Source organism: Bos indicus x Bos taurus, chromosome 15 (assembly GCF_003369695.1).
Source record: "Bos indicus x Bos taurus breed Angus x Brahman F1 hybrid chromosome 15, Bos_hybrid_MaternalHap_v2.0, whole genome shotgun sequence".
In the NCBI taxonomy this organism is placed as follows: domain Eukaryota; kingdom Metazoa; phylum Chordata; class Mammalia; order Artiodactyla; family Bovidae; genus Bos; species Bos indicus x Bos taurus.
In genome coordinates, this window is record NC_040090.1 from 29,038,564 (window position 1) to 29,051,898 (window position 13,335).

At 47.0% G+C, this 13,335-nt stretch overlaps 1 pseudogene; it reads right to left on the reverse strand.

Annotated features, from left to right (window-relative positions):
* Positions 1-270: 270 nt before the first annotated feature.
* On the reverse strand, positions 271-10,879 carry LOC113904721 (annotated as a pseudogene).
* Between the last annotated feature and the right edge of the window lie 2,456 nt (positions 10,880-13,335).

Genomic DNA, 13,335 nt, shown 5'->3' on the forward strand with positions numbered 1-13,335 from the left:
CTCCCAGCATCTCTCCCATTTCTTAGGTGGGCAGACACGAAGAGGACCCATTACAGAGGAGTCACAGCAGGAGAGCAAATCACTGATGCCAGAGTCTGGTCTTCTCTCCCAGGAGCCAGCTGTGACCCAAGGACTGGCATGGGGTCAGTGAAGGTTCTGGAGATGTGTTCAACAGACACCTGCAGGAAGCCTTCTGGGGCCACAGCACCTCCCTCCATCCTCCCTAATGCCAGCCCTGCCTTTTGGAGGAGCCTCTCCTCTCGGTGGCGTTTAGCAGATCTCCAAGTGTTGGTCTCTGGGGACGTTGTACTTGAGCTTGTGGGTTTCGAAGAGATTTTCCAACTCCTTCATGTAGCATGGTGCAGCCTGTCCACCTCCTCCTGAGAGGGATGCAGTGTCTTCTGCACCTTGATGGGCTTCCCCACTGCAAGACTCAGAGGTGAGTGGTGGCTCAGAGCAGGAACCACTGAAAGCGCAGGGACCTTGGTATTCCCACTACAGTGGTCATCTGAGTAGATAAGCACTCTAAATCCCTCCCGTTCAATTCTATTTTGCGTTATAGATTCTGAGATACTAGGTCAAATTCAACAATCTGTATATCAACAGCACAGCCAGCAGGCATTTTTATGCATTATCTCTTATGTTATCCTAACAATTATGTAGGGATATAACTTGGTTCTATTCTTGTTTGACTGCTGAGGAAATGAGCCCCAGGGAGGTTAAATAACTTGTTCAAGGTCACATAGCCAGGAAAAAATCAGTACCAGGGTGTAAGCCCTAAGGATGGGCTCTTAACCTCAGGGAAAGGTGGATCTGGGAGTCTCAGATGCCATGATCGGAAGAGAGTGTGTCTGTGGGACGAGGTGGATCAGAAAGCAGCTGCCATGTCTTCTTCTGTTGGGAACCGTCCTGAGGCAGCAGCACTGTAAACATTCATGAGAATCAGTTCAGTTCAGTCACTCAGTCATGTCCGACTCTTCGCGACCCCATGAATCGCAGCACGCCAGGCCTCCCTGTCCATCACCAACTCCCGGAGTTCACTCAGACTCACGTCCATCGAGTCAGTGATGCCATCCAGCCATCTCATCCTCTGTCGTCCCCTTCTCCTCCTGCCCCCAATCCCTCCCAGCATCAGAATCTTTTCCAATGAGTCAACTCTTCGCATGAGCTGGCCAAAGTACTGGAGTTTCAGTTTTAGCATCATTCCTCCCAAAGAAATCCCAGGGCTGATCTCCTTCAGAATGGACTGGTTGGATCTTCTTGCAGTCCAAGGGACTCTCAAGAGTCTTCTCCAACACCGCAGTTCAAAAGCATCAATTCTTTGGCACTCAGCCTTCTTCACAGTCCAACTCTCACATCCATACATGACCACAGGAAAAACCATAGCCTTGACTAGACGAACCTTTGTTGGCAAAGTAATGTCTCTGTTTTTGAATATGCTATCTAGGTTGGTCATAACTTTCCTTCCAAGGAGTAAGTGTCTTTTAATTTCATGGCTGCAATCACCATCTGCAGTGATTTTGGAGCCCAAAAAATAAAGTCTGACACTGTTTCCACTGTTTCCCCATCTATTTCCCATGAAGTGATGGGACCGGATGCCATGATCTTCATTTTCTGAATGCTGAGCTTTAAGCCAACTTTTTCACTCTCCACTTTCACTTTCATCATCACCCCATAATGCAAAGAAAGTTTGGTAGAGGGGTTTGCTTGTATTCAACTAAGAAATGACTGGGTGAGTGAAGATGAACAGCTCTATTAGTACTGCCTTTGGAACCTAGTTGAAATTCAAGAAGAAAGCAAATAGTTGAAAGATGGTGCTAAGTCTATGGACTAAAGCCCATGTCCATTATTTACCAGGAAATCCCTCTTGCTCTCCTTCAGAGACTGCTGATTGCTACTTTACACACAGATCTAACAGAGCTGCCATGGTCTTGTGTCCACCTTCTCCAATTACTGTCGTTAGACCCTGTGGTCAGATTTGTCTTGCATAATAAAAAGGCAAATACCCTTATCAAACTCAATTTTGTTACCAAGGGCAGGCTGATCTCTTGGAAGTGATTTATCTTCTGTGGGTCTGTGTTTGCAATCAATAAAATGGGGATGAGAGTCCCTCCTCACAAGTTGTTGGGAAGACTAAGCCGCTGCATGTAAGGAGCCAGTGCAGTGCCTGACACACTGCAGGGACTCAGTAATTGGTAGTGGCTACTGGTCTTCATGCCCCTGTTACTCTTCTCATTCTGGACTGCCTTTCATAGGGTTACTTGCCTGTGTGTCTGTTTCACACTCTAGAACTTGTGCTCCACAAAGTCAAGGGTGTACTGCTCTATGTCCAGGTCTCCTTGCAGCACAAGCCCAGGCCTCTTACACAATAGCCCTTCCCCTCCCGGCCCGGGTCTAGGCTCACCCACAGTGGTGATGGGTGAGTGGCAGGGCATAAGACCAAAGCTGCACTGGAAGACTCCACAGCTATAGAAGAGCAGGATGGAGCCTCTAGTGCTCTTGTGAAGTCAGTCCTGAAACCACCGCAACCAGAAACCAGGAGAGTTCTCAACCTGGTCAAATATGTCATTCTCCCCAAAGGAGAAGATCGGCACCAGATCTGCCCTAGAGGGAGACAGGACAGAGGATGTGTGGAGAGGCAAGAAAGCACAATCTGGTTCCCTGGCCTACTGAAGGGACGTAGTAAGCAGGAACTGGAACAGAGGACAGAGCCCTGGGACAAAAGTAGGAGGCCTCGGGTGTGTCCCAGACCTGCCACAGCCTTGGTACCTGGCCTGTCTCAGGGCCACTGTCAGGCTGTTGTAACATGACAGGGAGTCCAGAATGCTGCAAAGAGTCCTCCTACATAGAAAATATCTGCAAATTTTCTGAAAAATCTCTTCTGCCCCAGCTACCTTGTATTCTTCACAGATGCTTTAGGAGAACAGCCTCTAAGCTATGTCTCAAACTTTATTGTCCAAGTCCCTTCGAGTCAGATGTAATGCAAGCTTTCAACAATATGACCTTTGACACTTATTCCCTTTAATCACCAAACTCCCTTCTAGAATCTTCTCCGGGTATTTGCAAATGAGACAAAACATTGATCACCAAGATATACTCTTCAATGTCAATGGATTGGGAATCTACCTGCCAAAATGGAATCTGCCTTAATCTCTGGTGTATCCCACAAAAACACAATCCTTATCAACCTCCAGTTGAACCCAGAGCCCTCTCCCCAATACCCATGCATCAGGTCAAGCCTGATGAAGTCCTTGCAGTTCCACAGCACCAGCTTGTAGGCTCCAGGCCTGGCATTCAGTGCCTCCTGGATGCCCCCAACAAGGATGGACAGCAGATTGATGCTTTCTTTCCTGCTCAGAATGTGAGCAGCACTCTCCTTGTCTGCTGAGACCAGCCCTGGGGAAAGAGGAAGGTGGTTAGGTTTGGGGTGACAGGGAGAGACCGTGGGGTACGTGTGGCAGGTCTCCACTCACCCTCCTCCCGCAGCTGGGAGTTCCCTGAGGGCTGGGACTAAATCATTCCCTTCTTCCCAATCCGTCACTAAGGTCATTGCTGGGCACAGAGATGTGGGAAATGCTTTCTTGTGTCCAGCCTCCTTCTCCACTGCACATGCTCTTGCAAGAAGTATAGAAATCTTAGAAGCCCTCCCTGAAATCCTTCCTCCATGTCTCCAGCCCTCACCTTCTCATGCTGGCTAGATTTGGGAAGACTCACCCACGGACGTGATGTAATCCCTTGAAGACAGGGACCCATAACCACAAGTTTAGCATCCTCAGATGTGAGCGGATGCCTAGGAAAACTGAGGAGAACCCAGTGCCCTCAGTGCACAGGTTGGTGAAAGCTCCAATCACCCTGATCCCATGAGGGTCGAAGCCAGCGAGGTAGTTCCAGGAGGGGTCCAGGTCGGCAGTCTTGACCAGCTGCAGGGACAGCAGCCTGGTGAATCGGGGCTGCACCTCATGCCCTCCCCAGTCTCTGCTAACTGTCTGTGCTGACCTCTTCTATGTGTCCCCAGGTGCTGTCACACCCCCATGTGAGTGTCCTGAAATTAGAGACGCCTATCTGAGGATACTCGTCCCTGGTGCAGGCCTGGAGCAGAGGAGATGCTCTGGGAGACCGTTGGATGAAGAGAGAGAGAACGGACCCATGAATGGATGAAGCCAAAACAGCCCACCAGATAAGGAAGGTCCCTGCCCAAGGCAGAGGTAGAACCCCTAGGAGGGTGACTGGGACACAAGCCCCTGTCCTACGTGAAGGGAAACCGTATCCCAGGCAGAGCCCGCCCAGAATGAAGGAGCCATTGCAGGACAGAGTGAGCATCTCTCCAAGGGCTGTGGCATCTGGAGTTCTGTCCCAGGTCAGGGCTGACCACTGAGCCCCTGTGACTCAGTGTAAGAGACTCCAGGGTGCAGGGATGTGGGGGCCAGGAGGAGGGACATGAAGTCCTGGCCCACAAGTGTGAGTGGAAAGGGGTCAGGGAGGTGTCCTGCCAAGTCTGCAGCACTCCCTGACACCAGGTCACAGCCTGCCCACAGCACTGCACCCCTGCTCAGGGCTTGGTCTATGTAGACACTGCTGCTCCGGGATAATGAAATCTTCACAGAGAAACCCAGATCCTGGACTGATCTTCAGCATAAAGTGGAGGCAGCTTGTCCTAGGGGAAACACTGCCTGATTCTCTACCATTAGGTCCTCAGGAAGCCCATAGGGTGTGTTTAGAAAGTTCTAGTGCTCAGACATAGTCTCCTAATTTCACTAGAAACTCTCCTAATTTCACTGTGATTTCATAGAATCACAGTGCAAAGGTTTGTGATGTGGAGTAGGCCCAGCAGAGTGGTTAAGACAAGGAATGTTGCTTTCCTGCCTTCAAGCCAGCAGCCACTGTAGCTGCCACTGACGATGGTTCTTGAAAGGAAGTCAGGATGGAGGAAAAAAGAATACTGGTCACAGTGAGTGAGGACGCACATCAAAGGAATGATTGCAGTGAGCCCAGATTTTGCATCTCCCCATATACAGAAAAACATGAAAATCAATAACTTGAGTTGTCTGCTTTTTGTGACTGGCAGTAATATTTTGATGTTTGTCTACATAGGTGGCTTTTTTTCCCCCCAGCGAAACCCATAAGTCCTGACCCCTCCGTTACTTTCAGAACAGCTCCTCCGAGGTTGCTGAGAGGCTATCTGCTGACTACAGTCCTCAGTAACATCTTAGGACAAAACCCCTCACAGCTTTAAGGTTGTGCACTTGTTTTCAGTAGACGGCAGGCTCTCCCTGGCTGCCCTACCTCCTGCCATGCTAAAATTCCTGCACGGCCTGCTCTGTAAAGGGGTGTGGATGACTTGGAAGTTCTCCTGAGGGGTGACAGAGTCCAGAATCTGCCTACCGTAGCCCCCTTTCAGGCCTCAGTCCAGGACAGGGAAGTCAAAGTGCACGTCATCTCTGCCTCTGCTGGACACTTGGGGGTACTGCCCTCCATCTGCAGGTGTTGATGCCACAGGACTACAGTGGCCTACAATTCTGAACACTGTGCGCGTGGAATTTCTGGAAATCAGGTTCAGTTTCTCACAATATTATCAATAGTGCCCAAGTTGAGAAATACTCTGGGGGAGATAGCGCGTTAGGAGGGACAGAATAGACGTAGATAAGACAGGCACAGAGCAACTCAGCACCACTTTTCTTTCAGATGTGCAATTGATAGCAGCTCCAGGTGTGAAAAGAGAGCCAGATGTTGTTCTTAGAAGGCCCCAGGATGACCTGCTGGTCATGGAATCCACATACCTCAAGGAGGTATGTGGCAGCATCTCTACTTTACATATGAAGACGTCGAGGCTCAGCAAGCATGTGTAACTCATCCAAGGTCATACAGCTGGCATGTTGCAGACCCTGTATTAGAATCTATGATGTTCACCTTCAGAGGTTATACTCTATACACACTTCTCTTCTGTATCCAGAAGAGTGCCTGCCTCCAGATGAAGGCCTGTCCCTGCCTTGCACTACTAAAGGCTTTACACCTCTGTGCTAAGATATGTATATGTGCCATACTACACGGCCCACAGAACCTCCAAATCTCTTTCAAACCTCAATCCTAATATTTGCTCTGCATCTTTATACATGGGACACCATACCCAGAGAGAAACCAACTATTCTCAGGTCACAGAGTGGTAAAAGTCTGTCTCCTGCCTCCCAGCCCAGTATTCTGCTCACTGCACACAGGAACACGTTTTCCCATGGACACTTTGGGACTTCCATCCTGGCCACAACACAACCTCCCCCATTATTCACTGAGATGGGGAAATAGTCCTTCATGTACCTCCATATGACCCACTGCCTTAGTACATCACTCTGCCTGCCCCCCTGCCAAGGCTTGGCTCGATCCACATACCACCAGATCGCATACAGGATACTGAAGATCCAGAATCTTGTGAACTGGAGGCCTATGAAGACCACATAGCAGACAACGCCTGGGGAGGGAGGCAGGAGCATTAGTGATCAGAGGTATGAAGCACAAGCTCTCCCCATTTGCCCAGCACTAGCAGCACAGTCCTGTCCAGGCCTCGCCCCAGGAAGAAGGGGTCAGCCTACTCTGCCTTAAAGGAAGAAGAAATGAGCTTGTCCTGTGTCACACTGGGAGATTGGGTTTGAAGCCAGGTAGACCTAACTTCAAACTGACTTTTTCCCCACTACACTTTTTCCCAGACACCTCGTTCCTTTCAGTCTTCTCCCTCTACTGCCATCTCTGCCCTATTCAATAGTCTGTATTCACCAGGTGCTCAATAAATGCTGGGTAGAGATGTGACAGGATGAAATCTTTCTAGTATGCATTCTATGAATGAAGAGGCTTTCTACCTAGCCCACCTCCTGTTTACCTCAGCCCATCTTTCCATAGATAAATCCTATATTCCATAGATATGTCTCCCCTTTAGCTGAAGTCCCCACATGACTTCTCATAACTTTGAGGCTCAGCTCAAACAGCTTAGCCTGACTTCAACCTCCCCACTGCTAACTTGATGTCCCTCTTGCTCCAGCCTCACTTACCACATGCACCTCTTGTTCTGGCCATGCCAAGCTGCTCAGTGTGGATACAACTCCTTGAGCTCTTTAGCTTTTGTTCAGTTCTTTGCTCTGCTGCCAGGCCATTTCCTGCTGAAGAAGGGAGGAAGGAAGAGGGCAATCTATGCCTGGCCTGTCCGTCAGGAATGCAGAAGGGCTAGGACAGGCTCAATGAGCAACTCCTCCCAGTCTTAGGATTCTGAGTTCCTTTTCCCAGGCTAATCCCGGCTTTGACTCAGGTTCAGGTGGTCTGTAGGGCTGTCTTTAATCTGATGCCAATGGCCTTTATTCTTAGAAAATATTGTGTCCTCTCCATTCCATTCCCTCCATGAAACCATGTGCTCAAACTCTTAAAGGTCAGCTTCTACTTGTATTGCATTTGAAAGTTGGATAAACTGGGCCTGTCATTCATGGCTGACTACCCGGGGGAGGGGACTTTTGACCCAGTCTGAATAGTAATAAAATGCATAAGCCAAAGTAGGTTAGGGCTCACGGAGGCTCACTTTATTCAGAGCACACGCAACGTGCCAGGTGCTGGTGCTACAACCGTGAACAACACACAGATGTACCTGCCCTCAGAGTGCTGATTTCAGTGCTGTGTTTGATGCTCTTTGTATTGTCTTTTCAAGTTTTATGGCAGTAAAACCTATGTTAAACATAACATGTATCAAAATAATTTTTTAATTTTATTATCTTTTATAGATTTATATTATAGTTAATTCACAATATTATGTTCATTTCAGGTATACAGGAAATTAAATGAGTTATACATATACATATATCCACACTTTTTTTTGGTTCTTTTTCCATATAAACCATTACAGCATCTTGAGTGGAGTTTCCTATACTCTCTAGAGATTTTTATTAGTTATCTATTTTATGATAGTAGTGTGTATGAAGTGAAGTCGCTCAGTCGTGTCCGACTCTTTGCAAGCCCATGGACTGTAGCCTACAAGGCTCCTCTGTCCATGGAATTTTCCAGGCAAGAAGTAGCATGTATATGTCAATCCAAACCCCCCAATTTTTCCTTCCCTCCTGGTCCTCTGGTAACCATAAATTTGTTTCAATGTCCACATGCTATATAAATAAATACATTTATTTGTACCCTTTTTTGATATTGCATATAAGTGATATCATACAATATTTGTGTGTCTGACTTACTTCATTCACCATGACAATTTCTAGGTCCATCCATATTGTTACAATGGCATCATTTGTTCTTTTTAATGACTGAGTAAATATTCCATTTATATCCATTCCTCTGTCATTGGACATTTAGATTGTTTCCAGGTATTAGTTATTATAAATAGGGCTACAATGAACATTGTGATGCATGGATCTTTTCATATTATGGTTTTCTTGACAAAGACACTATAGAGAACTAAATGGAGATACCTTATGAAACCAAAAATAGAGCTACCGTAAAACCCAGCATTCCTACTCTTGGGCATATACCTGAAATGATTTTTAGTGTATTGTCGATGGCATTAATTCATCATATTGCTGTGTAATAATCACCATCCTTCATCTCTGGAACTCTTTTCATCTTCCCAAACTGAACCTCTGTACCCATGAAATGAGAACTCCCATGTCCGGTCTAGAGAATAAAACCCAAGTTGTTCATAGTGGCTCCCTGTGGGGTAGGATTCACTTTTCCCTGGATTCATTTTTAGAATACGTATTCTCTTTGAATGAGTAACAATAGCATGGATTCATTTTTCACTCAGAAAAATAAAATAAAAGATTTTTTAAATGCTTGCATTTCCACTTGACCAAAAGAATTCTCCTCACCCCACAGTATACTGCACCCTGGGCTCACCTTTTAGCTCCTGTCAGCAGGCAATGCCAAACTTGGGAGTATTTCCAGTCCCTGAGAAAGGAAGATCCCTTCTTTCCCCTTATAACACTCAGAAAGAAAAATGCAAAACCCCATTTTACCGAGACCTGGAGAGTGTAGCCAGGTTGGCTAGGTCATCCAGAAAGCTAGGAGGATGGGACCTGGCATTCAATTCTACTATTTTGGCTCCATTATGCTCCCAACATTCTTTCATTTAACAAACATATACCAACATCAACTCTTCAAAGAGCTAGAGATGCAGACGAGAACAAGACCACCTGTTTGAAAGGAGCTTACCTTTCTGTGTAAGTGTGTGAATTAAAGAAAAAAGAACAGAGTAAACAAGTAACCCACTAGAAAGTATTTGTCTGGGCCCTGAGTCCGTGGTGACGGGTCCCTGTTGAACTTTCTGGTCACTTCTTTGCCCCTCCCCCAGATGCCTGCTGTATGGCCAGCATGAGCCAGCTGTTCACTACATGTACAGCATGTATGGCCCACGGCAAGCCCTTACTTTCTTGCCAGTCTGTACATTTTGCCCATGGACAATCTCTTAAGTATCTTTGAAAAGTGGTCCCATCCCTCTACCTACCGCTAGCCTCCCTAGATCAGGGTAAGGAATCTTTTCAGAATTCAGAGCCATAATTCAGAATGTGAGGCTCAAGAGGCAGCTAGGAGGATATTGCATAGATACAAAATCATTTCAAGCATTTAAACTGTAAAAACCATTCTTGGCTTTTGGGCTGTAGAAATACAGAAAGAGTCAGGGGGCTGTATGTGGCCCACAGACCTGCGTTGTGACCCCTGTTGCAAACCGTGACCTTGTACCTGAGCAGGGCCTATGCAGCCTTCCTAGAAAAGACCTCTCATATCCTCGGTCTGCCCTTTATTTGTAGAAATACTGTGGCCTCATAAGCTTTCTCCAATTTCTAAAGGATCAAATGAACCAGAGAAATGATAAACACAGAAAGAAAGGAAAACAGTCAAGAGAAAATATTAATAATAATAGTTTTACTTATTCAATAAATCAAGAAATTTTAGTAACTCCTCAAGGGCTATAGATAACATTCTGAGCCTCATCTTTGAGCTGTTTTGCAGATACTGAACCCCCACCAGGTAGAGGAAGTTGCTCACCAGCCTGTAGACCCCAGACCGGGGGAAACCAGAAGGTTGGTGATGTTGGCTCCCAGTTACCTCACCACCAAACAATCAGACAGTTGTCTAGGAGCTGGTCATGTGCCCAGAAACTCTACCTCATCCAGTATCTAGACACCATTCCCTGAAATTCATGGGGGGCGGGCAGCGTTTCTGTAATTTTGAGCCATACATACTCAGACTCCTCTCTTGGCTCCTGCAATAAACACTGCACTTTCTAAAAATTTTTATCTCAACCAAGTATCAGTATATGAGCTTTACTGTGCTCAGGAAAGCAGGCCCAAATCTGATTTAGTAACAACTTCTCCCTGTCATCTGCCTCCCCCAGACACCACAACACAATTGAGATTCCTCAATTGCAGCCTGTCACACACAGATTGGACCACATCATTCCAGTATGTAAAGCCCCCCTGGGGCTGCCCTTTGCCCTCGGGATAAGGGACAAAGTACAATCTCTTATTTCTGACGCTGGTGGACTCATCTTCCATCTCTCAGCTGCCCTCACTGTAGCTCCAGGCTCAGGGCTACTAGACCTCCCTGTGCTGTTCCTGATGGTCCCAGGGACCAGGCTGGGCTAGGGGTGGGCACAGGTAGCCATACACACTTCTTCTGGCAAAGCTCTCAATGGCCATCTGCAGGATGCTGAGCCAGCAAACAGTTTAGGATCTGTATTTTCTTCCCATCAATGCACTGTGTGCACCGAAGTGACGGATGCTCAAGGTTATCAGTTTCCAAACCAGCTCTCCTTACCCACGGCCAGGAAACAGCTGACCCGCTACAGGACCGCGAATGTTTGCAGCCTGCGTCCCCAAGGCACAAACAAGGGGGCGAACTCCACCATGCTGTTTGACCTGCTGTCTCAGGAAGCTTCTCTGAGCTCTGCTGTGGTCTGAGACACCTCTGGTTCATTGCTGCCAGCAGTTTTCTAAGCACTTGTAGGGGATGCAGTTGGGTTACCAGCCAGCCGTAAGGTGTCATTGCAGGAACAAGATTCTTAGGAGAAATCTTTAAAAGTACCTGGTCGGAACCTAGCTGAATATGGGAGAAGAGAAGTACAGTTTACTCCTCAGGCAATACATTATCTGCCAGATCATCTTTGCTCAAATCTTGCCCATTACTTAGCAAATGAAGCAGCAAATATAGTGCAATCCTGCCCTCTTTTCACTTACAGAACTACTTGGCTGCAATAATAGTCTCCTTTCACGTGCCAGGTCCACTGTTCCCTTTACAAATAAGCAATACCAGCTCCCATATAAATATCCATCAGCCCCACCGTCTCCTCCATCTCCTGCCCTGTTCCTCAGCTCACCTGCACAGCACAACTCAAGAAAGAGCCATCTGCATTAAACACGCTCCCCTCCCAATCTCTCCTCCCTCCTCCAGGCTTCAGACATCACTGTCCTGTGGAACTGCCCTTGACAAGTTCACCAGCGGCCTCCACACTGCTGAATCCAGTGGTTAATGCTCAGCTCTCATCTTGACCTCTCAGCAGCCTCAGACACAGCTGTTCCCTCCCTCCTCCTTGAAACCACTTAGCCTGTGGGCACCACCCTCTCCTGGTTTGCCTCCTGCCCCTCTGGCTACTCGTGGGTCTCCATGGTGGCTCTTATCCTTCATCAGACTAAGTGTTTGAGGGTCCTCCTGCCCCCTCAGTCCCTGGACCCTCCCTCTTCTCTCCACCCTCTCTCCCGCAGAGACCTTATCCAGGCTCATGGCCTTGGAATCTTTCAAACTGCTTCTCCAGCCTGACCTCCCCTGGGCTCCAGACTTAACTTTGTAGGTGGGTACTTGACATCCTCTCTGCTAGTCTCCTCAGCACCTCCAGCACAACCTGTCTAAAACTGAACTTGACTTCCTCTCACCTGCCCTTGCTGCAGTCTCCACATAGCCATAGAGTTTTCCAAGGTCATTATAAATTACGCTGGTAGTCAACTGGTTAGGACTCTGCACTTTCAGTGCTCTGTCTGGGGTTCCTCGTGTACTTCACTGGGTTTAACAGGGGTTTCTTAGTGCTTAACGGAGGTTGAGAACATTTAAAAATATTTGATGGGCCGGGACAACATGGCAGCCTCCATCCTTGGCTCTCTGCTGGGGATTATCCAACAGGTTGTTCCTTTATCAGCTTCAGGCCAAGTTTGAAGTTACTATATAGACTGGAAAATACACATCTTCAGAATAGAAGAAAAAGACCTATGAGTAGAGAGGCTATGGATCAGTTCTCTCAGGAAGACCACCATTCCCCCAAATAAGCTTCAGTCAGTGTCTGATGAAATTGCTGCCCTTCTCAGTGATAGCTGTCTCATTACAATCAGAAATCATGTGTTGAGAGGTTCCCTGCACATGTGTAAAGTGACCCTGGAGGCTTCGTGGTATGGTTGTCCACTTAGCTGGTCGTGGGTGATTGTTGGGGTTGAGCGAACACTGTAGCAAGTCACTCCAGAACCTACTAAGATTACAGGAAAAGCAATTCTGTCAAGAAGAGACTTCTCTGAAAGATAGGAACTTAATTTGGGAGGATCTGGATTAGAATTCTGCTCTACTGAATCTGTCTACAATTAAAGTACTTCTAAATTTTAAAAGAATATATTTGACTGTTTCATTCTGTCAGTGAATTATCTTTTCTCTTGGACTTAATAAACATACTGTTTCCATGCATAGTGCCTAGTGTTGAGCATTAAAAAGTTTCTGTGAAAAAGAAATGTTCACTGTTCAATTGAATATCATTTTATGATAAGTTCGTGTTCTAGTCTTTGTTGATTTAAGTATTTCTTGCATAGGAAAGCTGCTTCCCACCCCCACAGCCAGCCTCTCTGATTATCACTGATTATCTCACTGGTCTAAGCCTCTGTGTCCTTTCTCCCTGCCACAGTCTCAACAGCCAGAGGGACGGCCGGGTCTAAGGCTACATGACTGCACAAGCTACAGAGTAGTGGTATCAGGCTTTCCCAAAACAGCAGCACCAATATACATCTCACCCAGAATATATCAGTGTCCCATGGATGCAGATCATGTCTCCTCCTTGGTAAATTCAGACATCTTATTTCCTGGTGTTAGACAGATATCAAGTTGGGGGTCTTGATTTCCATTTAACATCACAAATGGTGACCATGACTTTATTCATTGCATTCCCACTGTGTGAAAAGTTTATGAAGAAGGAAGACAGTGGAATTGGGCAGAGGGCAAGGGTAAACCAAAATGGCCCATCAGAGTGGCCCTGAATTGGGCTGAAGTGGCCGAGGCTGACATCCTGCCTGGGTCTGTCTTAGGATCAGTTGCCCATGTGCAGGCAGCTCTGCA